Here is a 14,595-nt window from a genome sequence, read left to right as displayed (position 1 = left end):
GTGCAAGCTATGTGTAATACGCACAAGTTGGGGCCATTACAAATATGAAGAAATAGAACTGATTTTACTTTATTTTATTTTATTTATTTATTTTTTTACCTCTAGGGTTATTGCTGGGGCTCGGTGCTTGCACTACGAACCTCCACTGCTCCTGGAGGCAATTTGCTCTTGTTGTTTATCGTTGTTGCTATTGTTGTTGTTATTGCCGTCATTGTTGTTGGATAGGATAGAGAGAAATGGAGAGAGCAGGGGAAGACAGAGAGGGGGAGAGAAATATAGACACCTGCAGACCTACTTCACCACCTGTGAAGCGACTCCCCGCTCCGCTCCTGCAGATGGGGAGCCGGGGGCTTGAACCGGGATCCTTAAACTGGTCCTTGGTGCTTTGAGCCATGTGCATTAAACCCGCTGCACTACCGCCCAGCCCCCATAAAAGTGATTTTTTTTTTTTTGCCTGCAGGGTTATTTCCAGGGCTCAGTGCCTGCACCATGAATCCACTGCTCCTGGAGACCATTTTTTCCCCTTTTGTTGCCCTTGTTGTTTTATCATTGTTGTGGTTATAATTATTATTGTTGTTGTTGCTGTCGTTGGATAGGACAGAGAAAAATCGAGAGAGGAGAAGACAGAGAAGGAGAGAGAAAGATAGACACCTGCAGAACTGCTTCACCACCTGTGAAACGACTCCCCTGCAGGTGGGGAGCCAGGGGCTCAAACCGGGATCCTTACGCCAGTCCTTGTGCTAAAAGTGATTTTTTTTTTTTTAATAAAAAATGACTTTTTTGTTGCTCAACAATTTGTTTGGCTTCATATGTTAACTCTCTTTTCAATCACCAGGTTCCAGATGCCACCAGGATGCCGGCCAGGCTTCCCTGGATTGAAGACCCCACCAATGTGTCCTGGAGCTCCACTTCCCCAGAGACACACCCTACTAGGGAAAGAGAGAGGCAGACTGGGAGTATGGACCGACCAGTCAATGTCCATGTTCATCGGGGAAGCAATTACAGAAGCCAGACCTTCTACCTTCTGCAACCCTCAATGACCCTGGGTCCATGCTCCCAGAGGGCTAGAGAATGGGAAAGCTATCAGGGGAGGGGGTGGGTTATGGAGATTGGGTGGTGGGAATTGTGTGGAATTGTACCCCTCCTACCTTATGGTTTTGTTAATTAATCCTTTCTTAAATGACTTTTTTGGAGTGGTGTCAGGGCCTCACATAAGCACATTTTACTACTCCTTGATCACTCTTTTTATTTCATATATATTTCAGGTATAAGTATCTCTCTCCATATATGGAGGGGAAAAAGATAGAGAGGGAGAGAGAAGAAAAGGTACCTGCAGGACTGCTGAAGCTTCCCTCATGCTGGTGGGGACCAGGGACTTGAATACGGGTCCCTGTGCATGGTAATATGTGCACTCGACCAGGGACTTGAATACGCGTCCTTGTGCATGGTAATATGTGCACTCAACCAGGTGTGCCACTCACCACCGCCCTCCCACCCCTATCAACTATTTCATTTAATCTTTAAATAGAGAAAGAGAAAGAAACGAGAGACAGAGAGAAAGAGGCCATAGCATCAAAGCTTCCTTAATGTGGTGAGGGCTGTGCTGAAACCGGGGTGGAGTACATGGAAAAGCCACACACTATCCAAATAAGCTACTTTGTCAGTTCTTTTCCGGTTACTCTCATGAGATAAATACTACTGTTGTTTAAGAGCAGTGGAAACTGCAGTGCAGAGATACTATATCAATCTGCCCCAACCATAGAGCTACTTAATAGTGGAGCTGATATTCATCCAAAATCTGTCTGGACCTGGGCTCTAGATGTCCAAAGGTCAACGGAGACAGAGTAGTCACAAAATCAGGGGAAACGGCCAATCAAGCGTTAGCAGAAACAAAAGTACAAGATTGTAACCTACTCTTAAGAGAAAAAAAAAATTTTTTTTTTTTTTTTTGTAGGCAAAAAGGGAGGACAGACGCAAGAAACATCACTGTTAACTGGTAAGCGCCTCAGAAATCACCTTGGGCAGGACAGGAAAGGAAGGCAAAGTGTTTGGCCATTCTTCCGACTGTTCAGTACTTCAGTTACAGTGAACAATGTTTTTCCCTCAGTGACCCTCCTTGGCCTTTTCATTCAAAACAAATTGCCCCACTTCCAGATGGCTTTAACTCTTCATTCCACTACTACTCTCTTAAGAGTAGATTACAATCTTAAGAGTAGGTTACTACTCTCTTAAGAGTAGGTTACAATCTTGTACATTCCACTACTACTCTAGAGGAAGTTCTAGAACTAAGATGGGAGTCAGGGAGGAGGCCAATGCATACTTGGTTGAGTGTACACATTACAGTGTGCAAGGAATGGAGTTCAAGCCCCTGGTCCCCACCTGCAGGAGGAAAGCGGCAGTGAAGCAGGTCTGCAGGTGTCTCTGTCTCTCTCCCTCTCATCTACTGCACCACCTCCCGGACATCTCTGTCTCTCTATCTCTCCATTCCCTCTCAATTTCTGTCTCTATCCGGTAATAAATAATAAATAAATAAACATAAACGTATTTTTAAAAAGAGCTTAAACTCTCAGGCAAGAGAGTCCCCAGTTCATCCCGGCAACGTGTGTGTGTCACAGTGATGCTCCGGTTATCTGTCTCTCCTCTATAATAAATAAGAAAACAGCCTGTAAGTGTGACCCACCCCCCTTCCTCTGCAAGTTTGCAACCCGGGGAGGACAGAAATGAAGGCCTCATCTCCAGAATGAGACGCCTCCGGGTGTCTCTTGTAACAGGATTGTTGGGGACTTGCATAGGGGTCGCTCTGAAGCCCTGACCGTCTAGCTTGCGGTGCAGTTGGACCCAGAACACACCCTTGGTCCCGGTCACTCTCGGATCTCAAATCCTTGGAGGCTGCAGCGCCTTCTCCTGCCGTCCCTGCTTCTGCTGCTCCTCGGGACTTCCTCTCGCTGGAGACCCCCCACACCCCCACCCCAGGACCCAGTGCACCCCAGCCGCCCCCCACCCCCCATGCACACACACCCCGCCTCCGGGGAGGGCGCGTCCAGCCACCTGCGCCCAGCTCCCCGAAGGGATGAGAACTGTGCAAGTCAGCTTCCCGAGAACGAACCCCCAGAACAGAGCTCAGAGCGGTGCGGGTCCTGCTCGGCAGGGTCCCCCCGGACAGCACTCCCTCCCCCGCCCTCACCCCCCACCCCCCGCCGCCCTTGGAGCTGCCCGGCACCCCGGCACCCAAAGCGGCTCCCCTCCTCCTGGCTCTCCTCTCTCTCCCCCTCCCTTTTTCCTCTGTTTTACCCCCAGTCCGCAGTCCCTTCCTCCTCTCCATTCTCCCTCCTCCGGTACCCCGCCGAGGTGAAGACCCCTCTCCTCCCCAGGGAGCAGGAAGTTGTGGAACTCGACCGCCCAGGGCTCAGCCGGAATCTGCGCAGCCAGAGCGAGCTCCCGGACCCTTTCTCTGGAGGGAAGGGGGAGGAAAGGGAGAGGAGCTGGGGGAAGGGGTGGGAGAGAAGGCATAGCCCCTATGCAGCAATCTCTTTTAGGTGAAGAAGCAAGAAAGCCCAGGTCACACCCAACTCATCTGTGCCCTGGGCCTCTTCAAGAGGCTCTGAGCGCCCTCGAGGGCCCTGCAAACGTCCTCCAGGCCCTTGAGGTACTAGAACCCTCTTCAGCACTTTGCGTTGATAATCCGCCAGGCTTCTTCCTCTCCAGAGAACGCCAGAGCCCAGCCAGAATTTGTGTTTGAGGTGGAGGGTGGGTGGGGGAAGGGATTGCAAACCCAACTCAAGGGAATTTAGAGACAGCATTTCGAATTTGACCAAAATAGAAGAAAGAAAGAAAGAAAGAAAGAAAGAAAGAAAGAAAGAAAGAAAGAAAGAAAGAAAGAAAGAAAGAAAGAAAGAAAGAGAAAGAGAGAAAGAAAGAAAGAAAGAAAGAAAGAGAAAAGCCATGTGCTCAAGAAAACGAAAAATCAAGTCCAGGCAAGGAGATTGATTACTCACACCTTAGAGCAGCAGCAGCCTCATCACACACCAGGCCCTGGGTTCGAGTCCTGACACCATAGAAAGCACCAATGGTTGGAGCAGTGCTGTGGGGCTGGGTCTCTTTCTCTGTTCTCTCTGGGAGGTGGTATCACATATGTATGAGGTCTTGGCACTGAATTTTTTAAGTTAAAGGAAATTAATTTTTTTAAAGTCATTGGAAGTACAGGATAATGGTTGGATACAGAGTGAGAAAAAATAGTTGAAATTTTTGGTTGTGGGGCCAGGCAGTGGCTCAACCAGAAAATAGTGCAAGTTACCATTCCCAAGGACCCAAGTTCAAGCCCCCATCCCCCACATGTGAGGTGGTGGGCAGCTTCATGAGTGGTGGAGCAGGCTACAGGTCTCTCTCTTCCTCTCTTTCTTTAATTTTCTTTAATATTTCTTTATTTTATTGGATAGAGACAGCCAGAAATCGAGGGGGGGGGTGATAGGGAGAGAGACAGAGGGACACCTGCAGAATTGCTTCACTACTGGTAAAGCTTTCCCCCTGCAGGTGGGGACCAAGGGTTGGAACCCTGGTCCTAGTACATTATATATAACATGTATGCTCAACCAGGTATGCCACCACCTGGACCTCAAGTGTTTCTGTCTCCCCTGATAGCCCTATTTCTCTCTCTTTTTAAAATATTTTTAAAATGTATTTATTGGAAAGATAGGAGGAGAGAGAGAAAGAATCAAGAGACTGGGTAGTGGTGCACCTGGCCGAGAGAGCACATGGTACAATGCTTAAGGACCCAGGTTCAAGCCCCCAATCCCCACCTGCAGGGGGAAAGCTTCATGAATGGTGAGGCATGGCTACAGGTGTCTCTCTGTCTCTCTCCTCTATCTTTCCCCCCTTGCCTCTCGATTTCTGGCTGTCTCTATCCAATAAATAAATAAAAGATAATTTTAAAAAGAAAGAAAAAAAATAAGCAGACCTTACTATTGTTTCAAGTATAATATCACAAAGACACATGTCTGCTTACATTTCTTCCTGCTTAAAATCCTTTAGGGTTGCCCATCATTAAGATAAAACTGAAACTATTAATACTTTGCCTTGCAAACAAGGTCCTCTATGATCTGACCCTTACAGATCCTCTTTTCAGACTTTCTTTTTCCACTGCTTCCTTTTTTACATGCTAAGCTACAGTAAAAATAAAACCCAAAACAACAACAAATAACAATAAGAAAACTGTTACTGTTGGGACTGGGGAGTTAGCTTAGCAGTAAAAGCATGTCTTGCATGGGTAAGGCTGTAGGTTCAATCCATGACAGCGAATGAAAAAAAGAAAAAAAAGAAAAAGAACATCATAAATGGTGGAAAGGTGTTGTGGTCTTTCTGCTCCCCCCCCAAATAAAAAATAAAATAGGTGGCTAGGAGATAGCTCACCCAGTAGAGTACACACGTTTTAGTGTGTGTGAGGACCAGATTGGAGCCCCTGGTACCACCTGGGAGCACCGTGCATGATACCAGGAGAAGCTCCATGAATGGTAGAGCACTACTGTAGTGCCTCGCCCTCTTCCTTTCTTCCCTCTCCCTCTTCTCCTCTATCCAAAATTAAAAGGAAAAACAAACAAACAAAACACTCCACTGAGAATGGAGCAGTTACAAGGTCCTAGTGGGCAATAAAGAAGTATCAGCTAATACAGTTGTAATCTTAGTGGGATCCAAATGTTAGTGACTCAGCTCCTTTGTCTGTCTTAAGGTTTACCCAGCGAAGTGCCCTAATCTCCCCACGAGCAGTAACCACCACAGTGGTTAAGAGCAGATGGTCAGCTCACTCGGAGAGACTCTGGGGGGCAACTCCTGATGCGCTGAGTTCCCTCCCACAGTGACCTCGAGATGACCGCGCAGACCATTTGTTTGCCTCCACCCTACAGACATTTAACCCACTTAATAAATAGCCTTTGCCCTCATTTATCCTGGCTGTTTTCTTCGTTCATTCTTTTGAACCTTGGGCACTCTAAAGGTTGGCAATAACAAAAAGACACATGTCCCTTAATGTTGGAAGGGATTGCTACAAGTGTCATTGTCTTATGTCAGAGAAAACTGCCCCTTCAGCACCCTGTCCATTCCGCTTCTGTTCCTCGCCAGACTACAGTGAACGTTGGCTCACGTAGTTGTCGTCTCAGCTCAGCTGTCGTGTGTTGGAGGTTGTGTCTCTATAGATAATGTTGATTAGGATGACACTAACTTGAGCGTGAGGCTGTTCTTTTTCTTTATTTTTCAAAGTTGTACTTATTTATAATATTTTTTATTTATTAATGAGAAAGGAGGAGAGAGAGAGAGAACCAGACATCACTCTGGTACATGTACTGCCAGGGATTGAACTCAGGACCTCATGCTTGAGAGGCCAATGCTTTATCCATTGCACCACCTCCTGGACCACTATTTATTTTATTTTATTTTGTTATATTTTTGCTTCCAGAGTTAGCTGGGGCTCAGTGCTGGCACTATGAATCCAGTGCTCCTGGCAGCCGTTTTTGTTTGTTTGTTTGTTTTCCCATTTTATTGGATAAGACAGAAAGGAATTGAGAGGGGAGAGGAAATAGAGAGAGAGGGAGAGAGAGAGAGAGAGAGAGAGAAAGAGAAAGAAAGATAGACACCTGCAGACCTGCTTTGCTGCTTGTGAAGCATCCCCCTGCAGGTGGGGGTCTGGGGCTTGAACCCACATCCTTGAGCAGGTCCTTATTTAGGTTCTTACATTTAGTACTTACTATATGTGTTTAACTTGGTGCCCCACCACCTGGCCCCAAGCTCTATTTGTTAAGGAAAGAGAGAAGGAGAGAGAGGGAGAGAGGGGGAGAGAGAAGGAGAAAGGGGGAGAGAGAAAAAAAGAGAGAGAGAGAATACCAGGTATCACTCTGGCACATGTGATGCTGGGGATTGGATCTGGGCCCTCAGACTTGACAGCTGTACTTGTTGCTCCACTCCAGGCTTCAGCATGATATTTCTCAAAAGTCAATTTAGTAAAAGAAACATATTAAGTAGACATACGTTAAATGACCCATATAGTTTGTGGCCAAGGAAAAACCCTAAGTCACTTCACAGTAAGAAAATCTGCTAACCACCTTCTTCTTTTCTCCTCCTCCTCCTCCTCCTCCTCCTCCTTCTTCTCCTTCTTCTCCTCCTCCTCCTCCTTCTTTTTCTTTCACCACTCCCATCACCAAAGGTCTGTATCCCCATTCCCACCCACCCCCATAGATAACTACTATATTTCTCCCACCGTCTTAGATAATAGGTTGACATTGCTTTTTTTTCTTTTCACATTTGTATGTTCAATTCTTTTTTTTTTTTTCCCTTCCAGGTGGGAGCTGGTGTGTGTGGATGAGGTGAGAGGGGGCACAGGATTGAAGCCAAGCAACTGAAGGTTGGGAGCTCCAGCAACAACTGGCATCATTTTGCCTCTGAGCAACAGCAGTCAAGGCTGCTCAAGGTGCTGACTGTGAGGGGGGGACCTGTTGAGTTTTGGCCCATGGCTTTGGGGCTGAAAGTCTCCTGAACTGGTGGTGGGGTTACACCACAGTAGCAGGGGATTGGCCTGGCCAGTCGGGCTGCAGGTGTCTCTTGCACTCACTATCCCCCCCCCCATATCTCTCTGTCTCTATCCAATAATAAATAAATAAAACTTAAAAAAATGAGTCAGGCAGTAGCATGGTGGGTTAAGCATATGTGGTGCAAAGCTCAAAGACCAGAGTAAGGATCCCAGTTCGAGTCAGGCTCCCCACCTGCAGGGGAGTCGCTTCACAGGCAGTGAAGCAGGTCTGCAGGTGTCTGTCTTTCTCTCCCCCTCTCTGTCTTCCCCTCCTCTCTCCATTTCTCTCTGTCCTATCCAACAACAATAACTACAACAAGGGCAACAAAAGGGAATAAATAAAAAAAAAATTAAAAGAAAAAAAACCAGAAAACAAAACAATCACTCCTGGGGCCAGACAGTGGTGCACCCAGTTAAGCACACACATTACTGTGCACAAGGATCCTGATTCAAGCCCCCGGTCCCCACCTGCAGGGGGAAAACTTCACGAGTGGTAAAGCAGGGCTGCAAGCATCTGTCTCTCCCTCCCAGCTTCCTATTGCCCCTCCCCTACTGCAATTTATTTCTGTCTATATCCAATAATAAATAAATAGAAATATGTTTTTTTTTAATCACAGAAGATAAAAGGAGGGGAAGGAATATAAAACAAATAATCTGCACAAGGAGAGAAAGAAATGAAGATCTGCACTTTTTAAAAAAAAATTTAAAGGGAGTCGGGCGGTGGCGCAGTGGGTTAAGCGCATGTGGCGCAAAGCGCAGGGACCGGCGTAAGTATCCCGGTTCGAGCCCCCGGCTCCCCACCTGCAGGGGAGTCGCTTCACAGGCGGTGAAGCAGATCTGCAGGTGTCTATCTTTCTCTCTCCTTCTCTGTCTTCCCCTCCTCTCTCCATTTCTCTCTGTCCTATCCAACAACGAATTGCGTCAACAAGGGCAATAATAATAGCCACAACGAAGCTACAACAAGGGCAACAAAAGGGGGGGAAAAATGGCCTCCAGGAGCGGTGGATTCATGGTGCAGGCACCGAGCCCAGCAATAACCCTGGAGGAGGGGGGAAAAAATTATTTATTCATTTTCCCTTTTTGTTGCCCTTGTTTTTTGTTGTTGTAGTTATTATTGTTGTTGTTATTGATGTCATCATTGTTGGATAAAACAGAGAGAAATGGAGAGAGGAGGGGAAGACAGAAAGATAGACACCTGCAGACCTGCTTCACTGCTTGTGAAGCAACTCCCCTGCAGGTGGGGAGCCAGGGGCTTGAACCCAGATTCTTGTGCTGGTCCTTGCGCTTTGCACCACGTGCGCTTAACCCGCTGCGCTACCGCCCAACTCCCAACATCTGCACTTTTGACTTCTTTATTAGTTAGCAAGAGCATCACTCTTGCCCACGGGGTGACAGGGCTCAGACTGAGAACCTTATGCTGGAGTGTCTAATGCCTCATCTGCCGCACCACTCCCAGTTTGTTTTGTCTTGCCTCCTCTGTGCCGTCCTTCATATCCCTCTCACCTGCACTTCCTCGTGCACCTCCTCGTGTCCCTGCCTTCTAATATGGCTGTGCTGGACACTCTGTGGATCCCTCCTGGTCCTTCTCCACTTTTTCTCCTAAATGTTTCTTTTTCTTTTTCTTTTTTTAATATTTATTTATTCCCTTTTGTTGCCCTTGTTGTTTTATTGTTATAGTTATTATTGTTGTCATTGTTGGATAAGACAGAGAGAAATGGAGAGAGGAGGGGAAGACAGAGAGGAGGAGAGAAAGATAGACACCGCAGACCTGCTTCACCGCCTGTGAAGCGACCCCCCTGCAGGTGGGGAGCCGGGGACTCAACAGGGATCCTTACACCGGTCCTTGCGCTTTGCACCATGTGCGCTTAATCCGTTGTGCTACTGGCCCGACTCCCTTCTCCACTCTTTCTACCTTACTCTGTGCCCCAGGAGATCCTTCCTCGGGATTCCTGGGACGCTTGGGTGGCAGAGCTCCTAGCAGTGCAGAGTGAACTTCCTGCCCAGAGCTCTCACTGGCTTCTGGGGACGGCCCTCCTCTTGAATCCCTTTGGCCCTGGGTCTGGGTAGTGATCGCCATAGTGGGTAATTCCAGGGTTCTGGACCATTCTTCATTGGGTTTCCTGAACTCAGCCCACTGCTTGGTAAATTCCCTCAGCATTAAACTTCTCAGTGACTCAACTGAGTGTCAGCTATTTCCAGGTGGGACTACAATTGGCAGAACAAGTTCCTCATTATTCTTTATTATCTATTATTTGTTTTCCCTTTTGGAATGTAACACAGAGTGCTTCCTTCACTGCTGTGACACTCTAAGTATCACTGAATAAATGAATGAATGTGAGGGGCCGGGCAGTGGTGCATCTGGTTAAGCACAAATAGTACTAAGTGCAAGGATCTGTGCAAGCATCTAGGTCGGAGCCCCTGGCTCCCCACATGTAGGAGGGATGTTTCACAAGCAGTGAAGCAGGTCTGTAGGTGTCTCTCTTTCTCTCCCTCTCTATCTCCCCCTCCTCTCTCAATTTCTGTCTGTCCTATCCAACAATGATGGCATCAATAACAACAACAATAATAACTACAACAACAATGAAACAACAAGGGCAACAAAAGGGAATAAATAAATATTTTTAAAATAAAATTTAAAAAAGACAGGTAGTCAGGCGGTTAAGTACATGTGGCACAAAGCACAAGGACCGGCCTAAGCATCCTGGTTTGAGCCCCCAGCTCCCCACCTGCAGGGGAGTCGCTTCACAAGCAGTGAGGCAGGTCTGCAGGTATCTCTCTTCCTCTCCCCCTCTCTGTCTTCCCCTCCTCTCTCCATTTCTCTCTTTCCTATCCAACAATGACGACATCAATAATAACTCCAACAATAAAACAACAAGGGCAACACAAGGGAATAAATACATAAACATTTAAACAAACAAACAAACAAAACATGTTTCCTGTGCTTTGTTTCTGATTTTATTTTATTTTATTTTTTTTATTTTTTTTTTAAATATTTATTTTATTTATTTATTCTCCTTTTGTTGCCCTTGTTGTTTTATTGTTGTAGTTATTATTGTTGTTGTCATTGTTGGATAGGACAGAGAGAAATGGAGAGAGGAGGGGAAGACAGAGAGGAGGAGAGAAAGATAGACACCTGCAGACCTGCTTCACCGCCTGTGAAGCAACTCCCCTGCAAGTGGGGAGCCGGGGTTCGAACCAGGATCCTTATGCCGTCCTTGTGCTTTGCGCCACCTGCGCTTAACCCGCTGCGCTACAGCCCGACTCCCTGTTTCTGATTTTAATGGTTACATGTGCCAGTGGAAGAAGAAGACTGAAAGTCCTCTCACTCCTGGGGTCTGTTTTGCCCCAGTGGAGGGTGACAGGATGAACTGCAGTACTCAGCTTTCTGGCTTTCTCTCCAGACAGTCAAACTCAGGAATGTGTGCTTTGCTTCCATACATTTACATTTTCATCTCCCTGCAAACGCTCAGTTTCTCAGATAATAGAGTTACAGTGTGCTCGCCAGGCCCTTACAAACTCCTAAGCTTACAAAAGTGCTCTGGCCCCTAGCCAGGGAGTCTCCAGCTGCTGACTGACCCTGCCTGCAAAGTCAACTTGGAAGAGACACAAATGTCCTAATCCTCTTCCAAGCCACTCTAAGTAGGTTTATCCAATGACCTGTAAAACCAAATTAGTAAAGGGACACTTTAATTCTAGCTCATTAGAGAGTTTCTAAAATCTTCGAGAAAGCCAACACAGCACATTTCTGGGCTGGGGGTGGGACCAGGTGGGGGTGGGGGCGGCACTGAGAAACGTAACCGCTTTCAAATGGGAACTGTCCTCTCTCTCTCTCTCTTTCTCTCTCTCTATTTCTGTACATACTTCAGCAGACCAGAAGGACTTCCTGAGGTTTTCAAAGGCCATCTCCAGTGAAGGCGGGAAGCAGGTCTGGTGAAGGAGAAAAGTATGGTAGCCTAGTGAAGTCAAATGATTTTACCCCAAGTCCTGCCAAGTTGGTTCCCCAGCCCCAGCCTCCTGACGCTAGCACAAAGAACATTTGCACTGTTATTCTTACCCCAGGAGCTGGCCTATTGCACAATACCAGGAAATAGTCCATACAAATGCTGGCCCACAGGGCCTACATGTTCTGTTTTTATTTTTTTGCATCTATGTATGTAAAAGTGTGTTATAAAGTGTGTTTTAAAGTGTGTTATAAAGTGTGTTTTTGTTTTTTAATAAAACATGTGTGCTTTCCCTTCCCATAATGTCATCTGGAAGCAATTCCTCCCAACAGCTGGATTTGCTTTCACAATTGGTAAACACGTAAAATGGAAGGCAGGGGGAGACATGGGGTGTCAGCAGATAGCCTCCCCCACCCGCTTGGCTCATGTTCTGAGGCTTATCTGGGGGCTCTGCACAAGCTTCATCAAAACTGAGCATGTCTTCAAACAAGCAAGCCACACGACACCCCCTCCTTCAGAGGGTCGGTATGTTCTCTGAGGGAGACATTTTCAGAATATTTTGCAGTTAGACTTGATCAGCTGCAGGCCAGACTCTCAGCTCTCGGAAACCCTGCACTGCAATCGGGGGTGGGGGGTGGGGGGGTTGGGGGAGCAGCAGAACAGGCCAAAGGGGAGCATCTCCTAGAGCAAAATTTTCCCAGCGTCATTTTCCCCAGAGCCCGAAGCACACCAAGGGGTCATCAGAGGAGATGGATGTCATGCAAACTCACTCCTCATGAACAAGCACTAAGGAACTGCCCAGGCCAAGAGTGCAGCTGCCTTGTGGGTGTGGAGTCACCTCCTCTCAGCTCTGAATCCAGGGTCTGCTCTAGAGTTTCCTCGCCATGATTAGTCCTGGTTCACGAGGCCCAGGGGTAAGCCGGAATATAGTGATGGGGGAAATTCAGGCCCAAGGCACTCCTTTCTTTTATGCTAAGAATTTAAGAATTGCTACTGTAGGAGGGAGAGAGAGATAGATAGGAAAGAAGGAAGGGAGAAAGAAAGAGAGAAAAAGAAAGAAAGAAAGAGAAAAATTTAAGAAACAAGGACAGAAAGAGAAAACACAAAGTGAAACTTGGACTGGGTATTGTGTATTGCACCAAAGCAAAGGACTCTGAACAAGAAGGGAAGGGAATGGGTTGGGGGGAGTTGGAGGGGGCAGGTAATTAGGGTCCTGGTGCATGGTAGCGGAAAATGTCCTGGATTGGGGGTGGAATGTTTTGTAGACACCTATCATGGGGCAATGAGGAATGGTACCCACATGTCAACAACTGTACTGTGAACCATTAACCTAGACCCCAACAAAATGTTTGAAAAAAAAAAAGCATACACAAGCATAATGTTCTGACTCTTTATCTCTCTTTTCTTTCTCCATCTCTGTTAGTAAATAAATAAATAAATCTTAAAAAATAAAATAAAATAAAATAAAACAGAGGGCTATGGAAATAGCTTAGTAGTTAATAAAAAGACTTTCATGCCTGAGGTTCTGAACTCCCAGATTCAATCATAAGCCAGAGCTGAGCAGTGCTCTGGTTAAAAAAAAAAAGTATATATATAATATATATAATTTATAAATATATATAATTCATAATAAATATTTTAAAATCTTAAATTTAGGGGAAACCCAACTAGCATATAGTCAGACTCTCAGGTCAATTACAGGTGCTTCTTGGTGAGCCCACAGCCCTACAGATACGGAGGTGTGAAGGAGAGGGTGGGTGCCACTGTCCCAGCTACATGGATGGACCCAAGACAGTGCTTCCAGGAGGAGGGAGCAGGGTGCAGAGACCTCCTCCCCTTCCTCCTCTTCCCCCTTCACCAGAGCACTGCTCAGCTCTAGCTGATGGTGGTGCGGGGCATGGAACCTGAGACTTTGGAGCCTCAGGCTTGAGAGTCTCCTCTCATAACTACTATGCTATGGACTCCTGCCCCAGGTCTTCATTTTAACTACCACCAGCTCCCTACAAAGCCAAGTTCTAACTTTCCCTCAAGGAGGCTCCTCAGTGCTCTCAGCCTTTCACTGCCAAGTTCCTCCAGCAGAGATGGGTGTCCTTCCCCAGAGAAGTGAAAGAGTATTGTCAGAGAGTCTTGATGAGGCGTCCAGAAACCAGATGACCTCAAGTAAAGGGCAGTGACCAGCTGCTCAGCACCAGCCCCTTTGCCTGGCCCTTGGGGGGGTTTGGTGGGCTCTCCCTCTTCGTTCAGCTTCCGTGCTGGGCTTTCCTTTCTTCTTTCTCCAGGCAGAAGCTGTGCTTCATCTGGGGACAGAGGACTGGAACTAATATATACATTTCCCTCAAACTCATGGTCTCCTATTTGGAATTTCAGAAATCTGTGTTTCTGGTTTCATGCAAAACACTGCTCTACCATTCACAGAGTTATACCGAATGCAGGGCCTCACGCATGCAAGTCCCTGAAAAAACCTTTTTTTCAATAGAAAGTCAAAAATAGAGGATCACGGTGACGGCATAGTTGGCGCTCCAGGTGCCTTTCTCTCTCTCTTTCTCTCTCCCCCTCTGTGTCTTCCCCTTCTCTCTCAATTTCTCTGTCTCTATCCCAAATAAATAAATAAATAGAAAGGGAAATACGGAGACTATCTACCTATCTACTTATCAGAATCACAGGGGATAACCAGACAGACCTGTTTACCCACCTTCAGGTTCACTAGACTCAGTGCCCAAATTCTTTTTTATTTTATTTTTTAAATTTTTATTTTATTTATTATTTTTTTAATTTTTAAAAGTTATTTATTTATTTTCCCTTTTTGTTGCCCTTGTTGTTTTATTGTTGTTGTTACTGCTGTCATTGTTGTTGGATAGAGAAATTAAGAGAGGAGGGAAGAGAGGAAGAGGGGGAGAGAAACACAGACACTTGCAGACCTGCTTCACCGTCTGTGAATCGACTCCCCTGCAGGTGGGGAGTCAGGGGCTTGAACCGGCATCCTTACACCAGTCTTGGCGCTTCAACTCAAAATTCTTTTTTATTTTAAAGACTTCCTTTTGAGGGTGGAGTAGATAGCATAATGGTTATGCAAAGAGCCTCTCATGCTTGAGGCTGCAAAGT

Source organism: Erinaceus europaeus, chromosome 18, assembly GCF_950295315.1.
Source record: "Erinaceus europaeus chromosome 18, mEriEur2.1, whole genome shotgun sequence".
NCBI lineage: Eukaryota > Metazoa > Chordata > Mammalia > Eulipotyphla > Erinaceidae > Erinaceus > Erinaceus europaeus.
Note: the sequence above shows the minus strand (reverse complement) of the source record.